The sequence below is a fragment of the Amborella trichopoda genome, chromosome 12, assembly GCF_054954075.1.
Source record: "Amborella trichopoda isolate Santa Cruz 75 chromosome 12, AtrichopodaSantaCruz75HAP2 v2.0, whole genome shotgun sequence".
NCBI lineage: Eukaryota > Viridiplantae > Streptophyta > Magnoliopsida > Amborellales > Amborellaceae > Amborella > Amborella trichopoda.
Window position 1 is genome coordinate 30,001,186 of NC_142347.1, and position 11,842 is coordinate 30,013,027.

Consider the following 11,842-nt stretch of genomic DNA (forward strand, 5'->3'; position numbering starts at 1 on the left):
AGTATGAAAGACTTCATTACAACCCTTCCTTGTTCCTATTAAAGAACAAATGTCAAGCCAAGGTTCGATCCTAGGACCAAATATCTCATATAAGTCTAAGGTTTCCAATCTATGCTCGATGCCTTCGAGGCTCAGGAAGAGGATCGATCCTAGATCCCATACATCTCCTATATGACTTAAGGTTTCCAACTTACTCTCGATGCCGTCACTACTCAGGAAAAGGTTCGATCCTTGATCCCATACATCTCCTATATGGCTGAAGGTTTCCAACCTATGCCCAATGCCTTCGCAGCTCAGGACAAGGTTCTATCCTAGATCTCGTACATCTCCTATGTGGCTTAAGGTTTCCATCCTACGCTCGATGCTTTCGCGGCTCAGGATGAGGTTCGATCTCTAATCTCATGCATCTCCTATATGGCTTAAGGTCTCCAAGCTACGCCCGATGCCTTCGTGGCTCAGGACGGGGTTCAATCCTTGATCTTGTACATCTCCTATATGGCTTAAGGTTTCCATCCTACGACCGATGCCTTCGTGGCTCAGGACAAGGCTCAATCCTTAATCCAATACATATCCAATATGGCTCAAGGTTTCCAACCTATGCCTCGATCCTTGATCTTATTCATCTTCTATATGGATTAAGGTTTCCAACCTACGCCTTCGGCCTTCATGGCTCACGACGAGGTTTGATCCTTGATCCCATATCTCTTCATGTAGCATAAGGTTTCTAACTTACGCATGATGCCTTCACGACTCAGGACGATGTTTGATCATTAGACTTATATTTCTTCATAAGGATTCCAACTTACACCTTATGCCTTCGTGGCTCAGGATGGGGTTCTATCCTTAGACCCATATTTCTTCCTAAGGTTTCCAACTTGCGTCTGATGTCTTTGCGGCTCAGGATGGGGTTCGATCTTTGAACCAATATTTCTTCAGAAGGATTCTAACTTACGCCCGATGCCTTCGTAGCTCAAGACAAGGTTTTAGACCCATATCTCTTCATGTTGCTTCCAACTTACGCCTTATGCCTTCGTGGCTTAAGACGGGGTTCAATACTTAGACCCACATATCACATATAAGCCTGAAGCTCCTAACCTACAGCTGATACGATCGTGGCCCAATTTGAGGTTCAACCTAAGACTCATTTGTCATATGTTTGTCTTTGTCTCCGACCATTAGCTAAGCCTATTATGGCTCAAGTCGAAGGTTCAGCCTTGGACACATTTTCATATATATTTTCCTGAGACTCTAACTGACGGTTGATGCCTTCATGGCTTAAGACAAAGGTTCGACCTTAGACTCATATTCCTCATATATGGCCCAAGGTTCTGACCAATGACAAATGCCCATGATATTGCTCAAGTCATAGGTTCAACCTTGGACTCATTTCAAGATATATGTGAGTCACCCGAATCACCATACGTCACATGATTTTGGGGTTCTTTCACACACGCAATGCTCAAGGTAGTTTTGTTGGGTGTGTTTTAAGTCACATATGATGCCAAATTTATTCTAATCGACGTGTGATGGTCATATTAATAAAAGCGTGAATTTTATAATGAACGCTACATAAGCTGTCTTAACGAAAGCTGTATAGAAGATATATGAGTTAGATAAGCTTAGCCTTTGAAGATATATCTTGGATGGTAAACATTTTTGTTAGTCCTCATATAAGACTAATTGTGTTCTAACGAATGCTTGATAGATTGAAGATGCCAATATAAGGCGGAGCTTCTAATACACACTTGATAATTGTCTTAATAGATGGTTAAAAAGATACTAGCATAGTTCTTGATAACACCTGCTTAGATTGGCCCCATGATATGAAAGATATGATATGCTCAAGATTCGTGATATGAAGGCCCCAATATGCTTTTGGAACCTTAACTTGCCAGTCTGCCCCTATATGTATTAACTTATGGCAAATGATAGATATGATACCGATAGTTTGTTAGTTCAGCATGTTCAAGTTTCACTTACACACAATGATAGAAGATATGAAAGCCATCTCATATTGAGACAAGTTCAAAGATACAAGTACTCTTAAGGCCTTATATGCCTATCCATGTGATATGTGGAGGAACCTGATGCATTTTGATATACAAATTTTCTAGAATCTATTGTTAGTTATTCATATGCATCGTAACTTACGGTCTATGACAAGAGATCATGAAGACATTTCAATTTGAGACGAAAATCAGAGATACATATATTTCCATGGAACATGGATGCCTCTCCACTAGATATTGGAGGAGTTTAGGTGAGATGTAATTGGTCAGGTGCCTCGATCTCGCCCTCCGGATCTGAAAGATTGGGTGGCATGCGTCTCCGGTTTTAGGGGAGACCCGAGACTTTTGAGGTCGCTCTCTCGGGAACCACTTTTGAGAACGATTGCACGTATTACCAACCGATGAGATATGAATTTAAGGTGGGTTCAGAACTGACTCGGGCTGGCTCGCATGGGCACCCTCTTAGATCACAAAGAAAGCCCCCCAGTAATAAAACAAGTTCGGAATCGCCTCCCTTAGCTTGTATTCTCCTATTTTTTGCAATCACACATATATGGAAAATATTATAAGATAGGCGGGTCAACAGACCTTACCTTGCCTCTTTGGTTAACATACACAAGCATGCACATTCAAAAGAAGAAGAGAAGAGTGAGAGAAGAAAGATGGTGGAGAGAAGAATTTAACCAAGCGGGGAGATCAACACAGTGACTAGGCTCGTAGATAATTGGCCTGACGTGGTAGTAAAACGGGCTCGGTAACTCAAACCAGCTCAACAAGATTACTACTAGACGTCAATACTGATACTGATTAGCTAGACATGATGGTTAGTCTGTCATCGATAAAGCGGGCGCAGTAATTCTGGCACAACAACGTTACGACTAGATGACAGGATTACCATAAGGGGCTAATCTCAACCCTTCTTAATCAAACAAAAGAATAACAGAAAGAATGAAAATCATAAAGAGAGAGTAAGAAGTAAGAAAATAAGAAAGAGAAGAGAAAGAAAGAGAGGAAGAAAAAGAAAGAAGGAGAAGAGTGTGAGAGAATAGAGAAGGAATGAGAAAAGAGGGTGAAAGACATAGTCGGCACTAGGCATCACCAACTATGTTGGAAGAGGATGAGAAGGAAAGACATAATCGGCGCTAGGCATCGTCGGCTTGGTTGGAAAGAGAAGAGAGAGAAGATGCGTCGACGCTAGGATTCATCGGCTGTGTTTAAGAAGTGAGGAGAGAGAAGACACAGTCGACGTTGGGCATCGCCGGCTGGGTTGGAAAGAGAAGAGAGAAAAAGGACACAGTCGATGCTAAGCTTCATCGGTTGTGTTTAAGAAAAGAGGAGAGAGAAGACACAGTCGGCGCTGCGCATCAACGACTGGGTTGGAAAGTGAAGAGAGAAAAGGACACAGTTGGTGCTAGGCTTCATCGACTATATTACAGAGAAGAGAGAGAAGATGTAGTCAACGTTAGGCTTCACCAACTGTATTAGACAGAGAAGAGAGAGAAGATGTAATCGACATTGAGTTTCACTGACTGTGTTAGACAAGAAGAAAGAGAAGATGCAGTCAGCGCTAGGCATCGTAAACTGTGTTAGACGAAGAGCAAAAAGAGAGATAGAGATGAGAAGAAGAGAGAGATAAATATGAGAAAAAGGGAGAGAAAGAGAGATAGAGATGAGAAAAAGTGAGAGAAAGAGAGATAAGGATGAGAAGAAAAGAGAGAAAGAGAGATATGGATGAGAAGAAGAGAGAAAGAGATGAGGAGACAGAAAGAGAGGAGGAGAGATAAAGAATATGAGAGAGAAATAGAGGAGGAGAGAAAGAAGGGTGGAGAGATAGAGATGAGGAGAGAGAATGAGAGGAGTAGAGAAAGAGGGGAGGAGAGAGAAAGTTACCTTATTGAAAGGTAGCGGCCCTTTTCTTCTCTCTCTTCTCTCTCTTTAAGGCGCACACACGAGTTCAAGAGGAAATTGAAATTTTATTGATCGTTGTATCAAATGAACACCCCTGTCCTTTACAATTTAGCTTTCAATGCTTATATAGAGTTGGGCTAAAACATGGGTGTACACCCAAAAACTACCGAGAATTGAAGCTAATTAGAATTTAATTGAATTAAAAGAAATTCTAAAAATGGGTTCAAAAGGAATGTTTGCCCCTGCTTAACAATGTGTGGAATTCTAAAACAGTCCCTGTTGCTGCCCGAGAACTTGCGTGATCTTTCATAACTAATCCAGAGATGTTCTGATGCTCGTTTGATCGAAAGATGATTGTTTTCTTGTTGGGCTCTGCATGGCGGTCGATTTGATACCAACTTCAATCCATAAATCATGTTTTTAAGCCATGATCATGAAACTTGTAATTTGCTTGAATCTTGAATACTTTGGATCGATTGTGTGTTCGTTCCTTGATGTTTCTTCATGATTTCTTCATTGAATCACACTGAGCATGCTGTCACAATCACGTTGCAACAAACGCAGCTTGATTTCATGTCCAGACGAAGATTTAGTTGTCTTATGTTTTTGGCTGGAATCTTGAAATCCGGTAGCCAGAATTTATAAAAGCTTCGACGCCTCCGTGTGTGAAATCCAACTGTTCATCGTACACAAATTTTAGATCAGAGATGGCCACGGACCTTATGCACATAATTCAATTGGTTTCGTGCTGATTGGTTATGCGAGCATCATGATTTGGCCGCTAAAGTGCAACGTGTTGCTGATGAATTTCTTGCGACTTTCTTCATAGATCAGCAAACTTCTCTCTAGTTTTTCTCCCTGCTCGAGCATCGTCAAGGGGCGCTCCACATATTGAATCACTCGTCTTGATGAGACGAACATTCTCACCAAATTTGAGCACGATTCGACTCATATCGAGTGAGATATAGGCCTTGAAAGTCACTGCCCGTGATTGTAAAAACAACCACCTTTAATGGTGCTTTGGTGCAAGGTGGCCACACGGGAATAGTGTGCAGTCTACCCCTTTTCGGTATCTTACCCATAACTTTGTCTTGGAGTTCCTGATTAAGCCGAAACTTGACTCATAGGGGTTTTCGACCGTGCCAGATCCAATGGCAGTGGTCTCATAGCTGTTTGATGCACCAAAAAGATAGTTCTAGTTACGGGGTCCATTCCGAAATTATTTCTTTGGGTTCACTACTTTTATATCTGATCATGATGAAACTCGGTAGGTGGCCTTTTGGAGTTCTTATGAATATATTTACTAATTATGGGGTAATTCTTATAGGTTTTATTAATTTTCTTCCTCTTTATTCAGCATCAAGGACCAAGGTGCTGAAAATTGCATTCAAACTGCTTACCTCACCGAATGTTGTGCTTCGAGAGAAGCAAGAAGGACCACATTCAAAAAATTTCCTTCGACTTTTACTTTTTTTCTTCCTAGCCACGGGACCATGTGAACATCGAGAAGATTCACACAATCGTGCAACTAGGATGCTTAGAAGTAGGGATGCATTGTTCGCAGGTCCGTCCATGGAGACTTTAAGGGGAGACGAGACTCTTTGAGGGATATTATCGAAGTCCTCACCCTCGTGCAGACTATTTGTAATTCTAAAGCTGAGGATTTTGTACAGACCTTGTCAATTAGAATCTGGCCCGTGTAGCAACTGAGTGCCATGTCAAACGGCATTGTTCTCGTTTGGTCTGGGTTTGTGTATATCCTCTGGTGTTGAGCCACGTTTTGAGAATTATGTGAATGGTATGCAGAAAGGCCTTGCGTCGGTGCCATCTGCTTTGTGCATCAGTTATTCCATGGCGAGTAGGGTACCTCAGTTTAACGAGGTGACCAGCTTTGGGTATAACCACCCAAACCCACTGCTTTGCAGCTACGACAATCATCTGATTGTCGCTCCAAAGTCATGACTGACCAGTTATTCCTTGGTGAGTAGGGTACCTCAGTTTATCGAGGTGACCAGCTCTGGGTACAACCACCCCTGCCCATTGCTTTGTAGCTACGATAATCATCTGATTCCTGCTCCAAAGTCATGGTTGACTTAGCTTCTTTGGGGCATCTTCAACATCTTGGCAGTATGTTGGTGACCTTGTGAGAATGATGCTCTTTTCATGAGACTTGTCTTGCCATCTGGGCGAGTATTCTATCTTTCGAGTCCTTTTTGCAACTGATCTCAGGCTGTCAGAATCTTTTCCTTAGAGCTCATATTTTTGGATCCTGGTATTGTAACACTATGGATTTTTCTTTTTGAGTGAGGGCTGAAGCCGCCTGTTGAGGCGAACGCTACATCAGCTTGTTTATTTGTCCAAGCGTCCTTTGCGAATTTTCAATTGAACTTGAGAAGCGATGCCATTGAGACGGTTGTCACCAACTTCTTTTTATTTGGGGCTCTTTTACCCATGACTTCTCAGCCATGTCCATCCTTATTCTTCCATTTTTACGCATGATGCCCTTTCGCGTTTTCACCATGCCCGGGTTTTTATTCACGGAACTCTTTTACTCATGGTTTCGTGACCATACTTGTCCATCATTTTTACTCATATCGTTCCCTTGTTAAGGTATACACCATGCCCATTTTTTATTTTTTTTTGTGAAGACATGTTTAAGGTCATGGCTTCGCAACCTATGCAAAGCAGTTTATCGTCATGCGGCTAAGACGTGCACTATGGTTAAGGTCATACAGCTGGACCATAATGGAGATAGATGGTCGTCCGTATAGGCCATGGAGTGGGAAAGGTAGTGGTTTTAGCTCATTTTTGGGGAGATGGCACGAGGCTACCTATGAAATATGGATGATGTATAGATGGAATGTGGAAAGTGGAAAGTGGTGACCCACTAGCTTACGACGAGTATAGGTGGTAGGATGGTTCAACATTTTGCGAGCATAGGTGAGACTCATTGGGGAATGATATAGGATAATGAAATGAATGGACTCACTGGGGAGGTAGTGAGGGTGGTTATGATCAAGGAAGACAAACCATCTACTACCTCAACAAGACCATGGTCGTCTACGAAACCCAATACATGGATGTTGAAGAACACTGCCTTGCTCTCGTATGGGTAACTCAAAAACTAAGGCATTATGTTTTATCACATTCTATTGAACTCATCTTAAAGATGGACCCACTGAAGTACATCATTTAAAAACCAATCCTCAACGGATGATTGGCCAAATGGCATATGCTCCTAAGTGAGTTCGAGATTGATCACGTCACTCAAAAATCAGTCAAGAGGAAAGCAATTACAAATCACTTAGTGGAACATGCGATTCTCGATGATGTGCTGGTCAACACTGACCTGCTCGATGATGACCTCTTCAACGTAAAGGATCATTAGGAACTCACTTCGATGATGCTGAGAATAAACACGAGGCCAGCGTAGGTATTATCCAATGCTCTCCAGAAAGGATTCTGATGCCCACAGCCGTAAGATGGAACTTTAATTGTATAAACAATGTCATGGAGTTTGAAGCCTTAATAATAGGGCTCGAAAATTTCATTGAACTTTGAATCAAAAGATTACGAATCATCGGCGACTCCCCACCCGTAATTAGCGAAGTCCAAGGAGCATGGAAGATACAAGAAGGAAAACGGATTCCCTACCAAGAGAAGGTAGGGAGTTTGATAAGGAACTTCAAAGAAATCACTTTTTAACACTTGGCTAGGCCAAATAATAGATTTACAAACACCTTAGCTACTTTGTCTTCAATAATCAGCATCCCGCCATAAATGAGTGTCAAACCCTTCTACATTAGACACAAACATGACCCCTCTCCCCCATAATACAAAAATAGAAGAAATTGATGAAGAAAGAGAAGAAGTATGAAGGGTCTTCTCCATAAATGCACAAGTTCAAGCACAAGCAGACAATGCTAAGAAAGCCCTAAGAAGATTTTCAATAAATTTTGTTATCATAGGCAACCAAGTCTACAGGAAATCCTTTAAAGGAGTGCTCCTAAGGTGTGTCGATCACTCTGAAATCGATCAAATCCTTAAGGAATCGCATAATGAAGGAGGACATCCTGGGGCAGCAGCCCTTGCCTAGAAATTAGGCGTTAAGGTTATTACTGAACCATGATCTTAGAAGATTATTGGAAGCATGCAAAAATTTGCTCTAAATGAAACATTTATGGGGATCTCATCCATGTGCCATCCATACCTCTAAATTTGACGCCACCCATATGTCCCTTCACTAGGTAGGCCCTCGATGTCCTAGGAATGATATCCCCCAAGGTATCCAATGGACATAGGTTAAACTCCAACAACCGTTGAATACTTCACCAAGTGGGTTGAAGCTCCATCCTTCAAAAAAATTGAGGGATGGCACGTAACCTGGTTAATTTAGAACAATATAGTCTTCAAGTACGGAGTCCCAGAAGCTAGTGCTAGTGCCATAGATAACGGGACGAACTTATATATATATATATATATATATATATATATATATATATATATATATATAAACTCCTATAGACGAAATGCTACAGTGTTTGTCCACCGCCACAGACTTGCTATGTCCATGGCGGTTTATTGAAAGGATCTGCAACGAACAATGCCTTTTTTTGTAGTTTCGAGTGAAATTTTTTGACTGCCTCGGCCATGTTAGGTGTATTGCGATCGAAAAATGCACGTCGCTCAATTTTTTTGGATGGTGATGAGCCTATGGGCAAAGACACTATTCATTTTTGCCCTTTTTTTGGATGGTGATGAGCTTATGGGTGAAGACACTATTCATTTTCGCCCACAGGCATTGCACACACACACACACATATACATATATATATATATATATCTATGGGAAAAACTGAGGTTAGCCCCCTCGCGCACCCCATTGAGCTACGCCAAATGGTCGTGATCAAAAAATTCGAAATCGATGGTCAGGATGGCTTAGCCGCCCGCTCTCTTTTTTCAATGGGGCGCTGACACATGATTAATGTTAGCCTCTCTCTCCTATTCTCTCTCTCTTCACGAACCTCTCTCTCTCTCTTCGCAGACCTCCCTCTCTCTCTCTCTTCGCAGACCTCCCTCTCTCTATGTTCAGCAGTAGCAATGGACGCGATGCAGTAGTAGAGATGGACGCGATGGCAGCGATGCAGTAGCCATCGAAGCCCCTGGGCTTGGGCATCTCCTCTCTCTCTTTATCAGCCATTGAAGCCCTCTCAGCTCACACAGAGGGATGAACACCTCTCTCTCTGTAGCTACAGTATCAGCAATGCATCCCCCTCTCTTTGTCTATATACATCCATTGAAGCCCCTGAGCCTGGGCATCTCTCTCTTTTTAGCAACTATTGAAGCCCTCTGAGCCCACACAGAAATAGAAGCCCTCTCGTTCCTCACCATTAGCAACTATTGAAGCCCTCTCGCTCATTCAGAAAACCTTGGCTGGCCTCCCAACTGTAGCCCACCCCATCTCTAAAGGTTCTCTCTCTCTCTCTCTCTCTCTCTCTCTCTCTCTCTCTCTCTCTCTCTATTTGACTCAGCCAAATACAATCCGTTGACTACAATTTCCGTCGATTTCTGGTTTATTGGGATTTTTAGACAAAACCATGAGGACCACATGCATCTCTGTATTGGGTGAGATACAAATGCGTCAAATGCTTTTGCATCTCTGTTTTGGATGAGATAGTTTCTCGTTTGGATCTGTGTTTCATGTGAGCAATAGAGAGGGAGAGTGGTTGCTGTTGTTTTTTGAGGTTGAGGTGGGTTTCTTGACTGATCATCCTAATATTGAATGCGAAATCGAAAAATTGGATCATATACATTAGAGAGAGAAATAATGAATTCATCGAAGCTGCATGTTATATATTCTGGAATGTGGGTTTTTTGTTTGTTTGCTTGAAATATTTTATCTGATATCATTAGATTTGGGAGAGTTTTTTTTGTTGTGTTATGATAATTTGGTGAAACGTTGATAATTCCTTATTTACATGTTTAAGACAAAATTAGGTCCATTTCCCACAAGCAGCAGATATTGTTACAGCACACCATGCCACTTATTTAGTGTTAAAACAAATAAAAAAGAATGCCAAATTGGTTTTCTACGCAATTTTGCAAGAACCCAGGTACTATCACATAATAATTTTTTTTCATTAGATAAATCAATTTACTCAATGATTGCTGAGTAAGTTATCTATCATTTGATATATAAAAGATAAATCTCAGGGCCAAAAAAAAAAAAATACTTTGGTTCAACTAGGTACACAAACATAAAACTGAAACACATGAGGGTTAAATCCCAAATGTCAGATCGTGCAAAATTTAGCCAAATTTGTAGTGTTCTTGTTTGGATACAATGTTCGGGAAGCATGCCCATAATTTTTCTTATAATAAATAAAAGAACTCGAAAAAAGCATTTCATTGCTAGTGTAGGTACAACACAACACACTCCAATCCTAGGAGTGACCCATCTTAGTATTGTTCTTATACATGCAAGCTTAATTTTGGGGTAAGCTAAATATTTTTGGGAGAATTTAAAACCTTCTTACGGAGCGAGTGTGGTGGCACATGTGCTTCCCCATGAGATCCAAAACTCTTCTTGCACATGCATGCTTAACTTTACAATTTCAGAGAAAGAGAGAAGCTTTTTAGTTGATGAATACTAAAAATTACTCATACTAATGTTTAACCACTTTCCATGTTGCAGATTGATTACATTCTAGGCAAGAACCCGTGAAAGATGAGCTATATTGTGGGTTTCGGAAACCACAACCCAAAACATATGCACCATAGAGCAGCTTCAATACCTAAGAACAATATCAAGTACTCTTGCAAGGGTGGGTGGAAATGAGGAGGGACACTCCCAAGCCTAACCCAAATACACTTGTGGGGGCAATGGTGGAAGGACCTGACAAGCACGATGGTTTCAAAGATGTAAGAGGAAACTACAATTACACCGAGCCCACTCTTGCTGAGCAATACTGCTTTGGTTGCTCTCTTCGGTGAGTCACATTCCATCAACAAGAATATCATCTTCTCTGCGGTGCCACCCATGTTCCCTACTCCCCCGTCACCTCCTACTCCTTGGAAACCTTGAGACAGATACAAATAGAGAGTTATAGAGGGAGAGAGCCACCACCATCCATTTTAGGATGGCGGTGTTTACTTATTCTTAAGCTAGAGAATGAGGAGAGGTTACATGAGGTCTCTGATGTTGGGGGTTTGCTTGTTCTTAATCTTTAATGCGTTCATAGTTTGTAGGTACAATATTCTTGATTGTTTCTCACTCTCTATGTGCTTTGTGTAACATATAGAGTGATACTGTGTATTTGCTACTACTTTTTGACTCCCCAAAGCCCCAAAGAGGGATGCTAATGATAAAAGAATTATGAAATTTGTGCTCCTCCTTTTGTGCATTTGGTTTCAATATTTGCGAACTCTTTTTAAGTCATGGGACTCTTATTTGAGTAAGATTTCTATAAAGATCCAAAAAGGATGCTTAAACTAGAAGTTATTAGACTTCATTTGATTTGTAAGCCATTCCAAAGCAGTGCATTTGGAGTCTTTCATCACCTTGATTCTTATGAGAAACTTGTGATCTTGTGCAATTTAGGCGACTTCAGAAACTACCCAAAACATATTTTGTGGTTGTTTTACTATTGCCAGTAGCGACTGTTTGAGATGAACAAGTGCGCTATACATTGGGTCGAAAATCTACTTGAGAGTATTTGTTTGATCTAAAATTTTAGGATTCAATACAGAATCACTAGAATGTTCTCGGCGAAGAATACCGGACATTATAAGCACTTAGTTTCACTTTCCAAATACGGGTTAATTTCCATTCGATCTTGGGACATTATATTTTTAGACACTTAACAGAATGCCTGTGAATCCTTTTTCTTTTTCTTTTTTTGATGAGGATGGTAGTCTGATCAAAA

The 11,842-nt window shown here is 41.1% G+C and overlaps 1 long non-coding RNA gene across 1 annotated transcript; it reads left to right on the forward strand.

Annotated features, from left to right (window-relative positions):
* The first annotated feature begins 9,014 nt into the window (after positions 1–9,014).
* Positions 9,015–11,307, forward strand: LOC148779519 (uncharacterized). The gene is made up of 2 exons (XR_016046615.1): positions 9,015–9,386; positions 10,612–11,307. It is a non-coding gene; the product is annotated as an uncharacterized LOC148779519 (long non-coding RNA).
* The last annotated feature ends 535 nt before the right edge of the window (positions 11,308–11,842 follow it).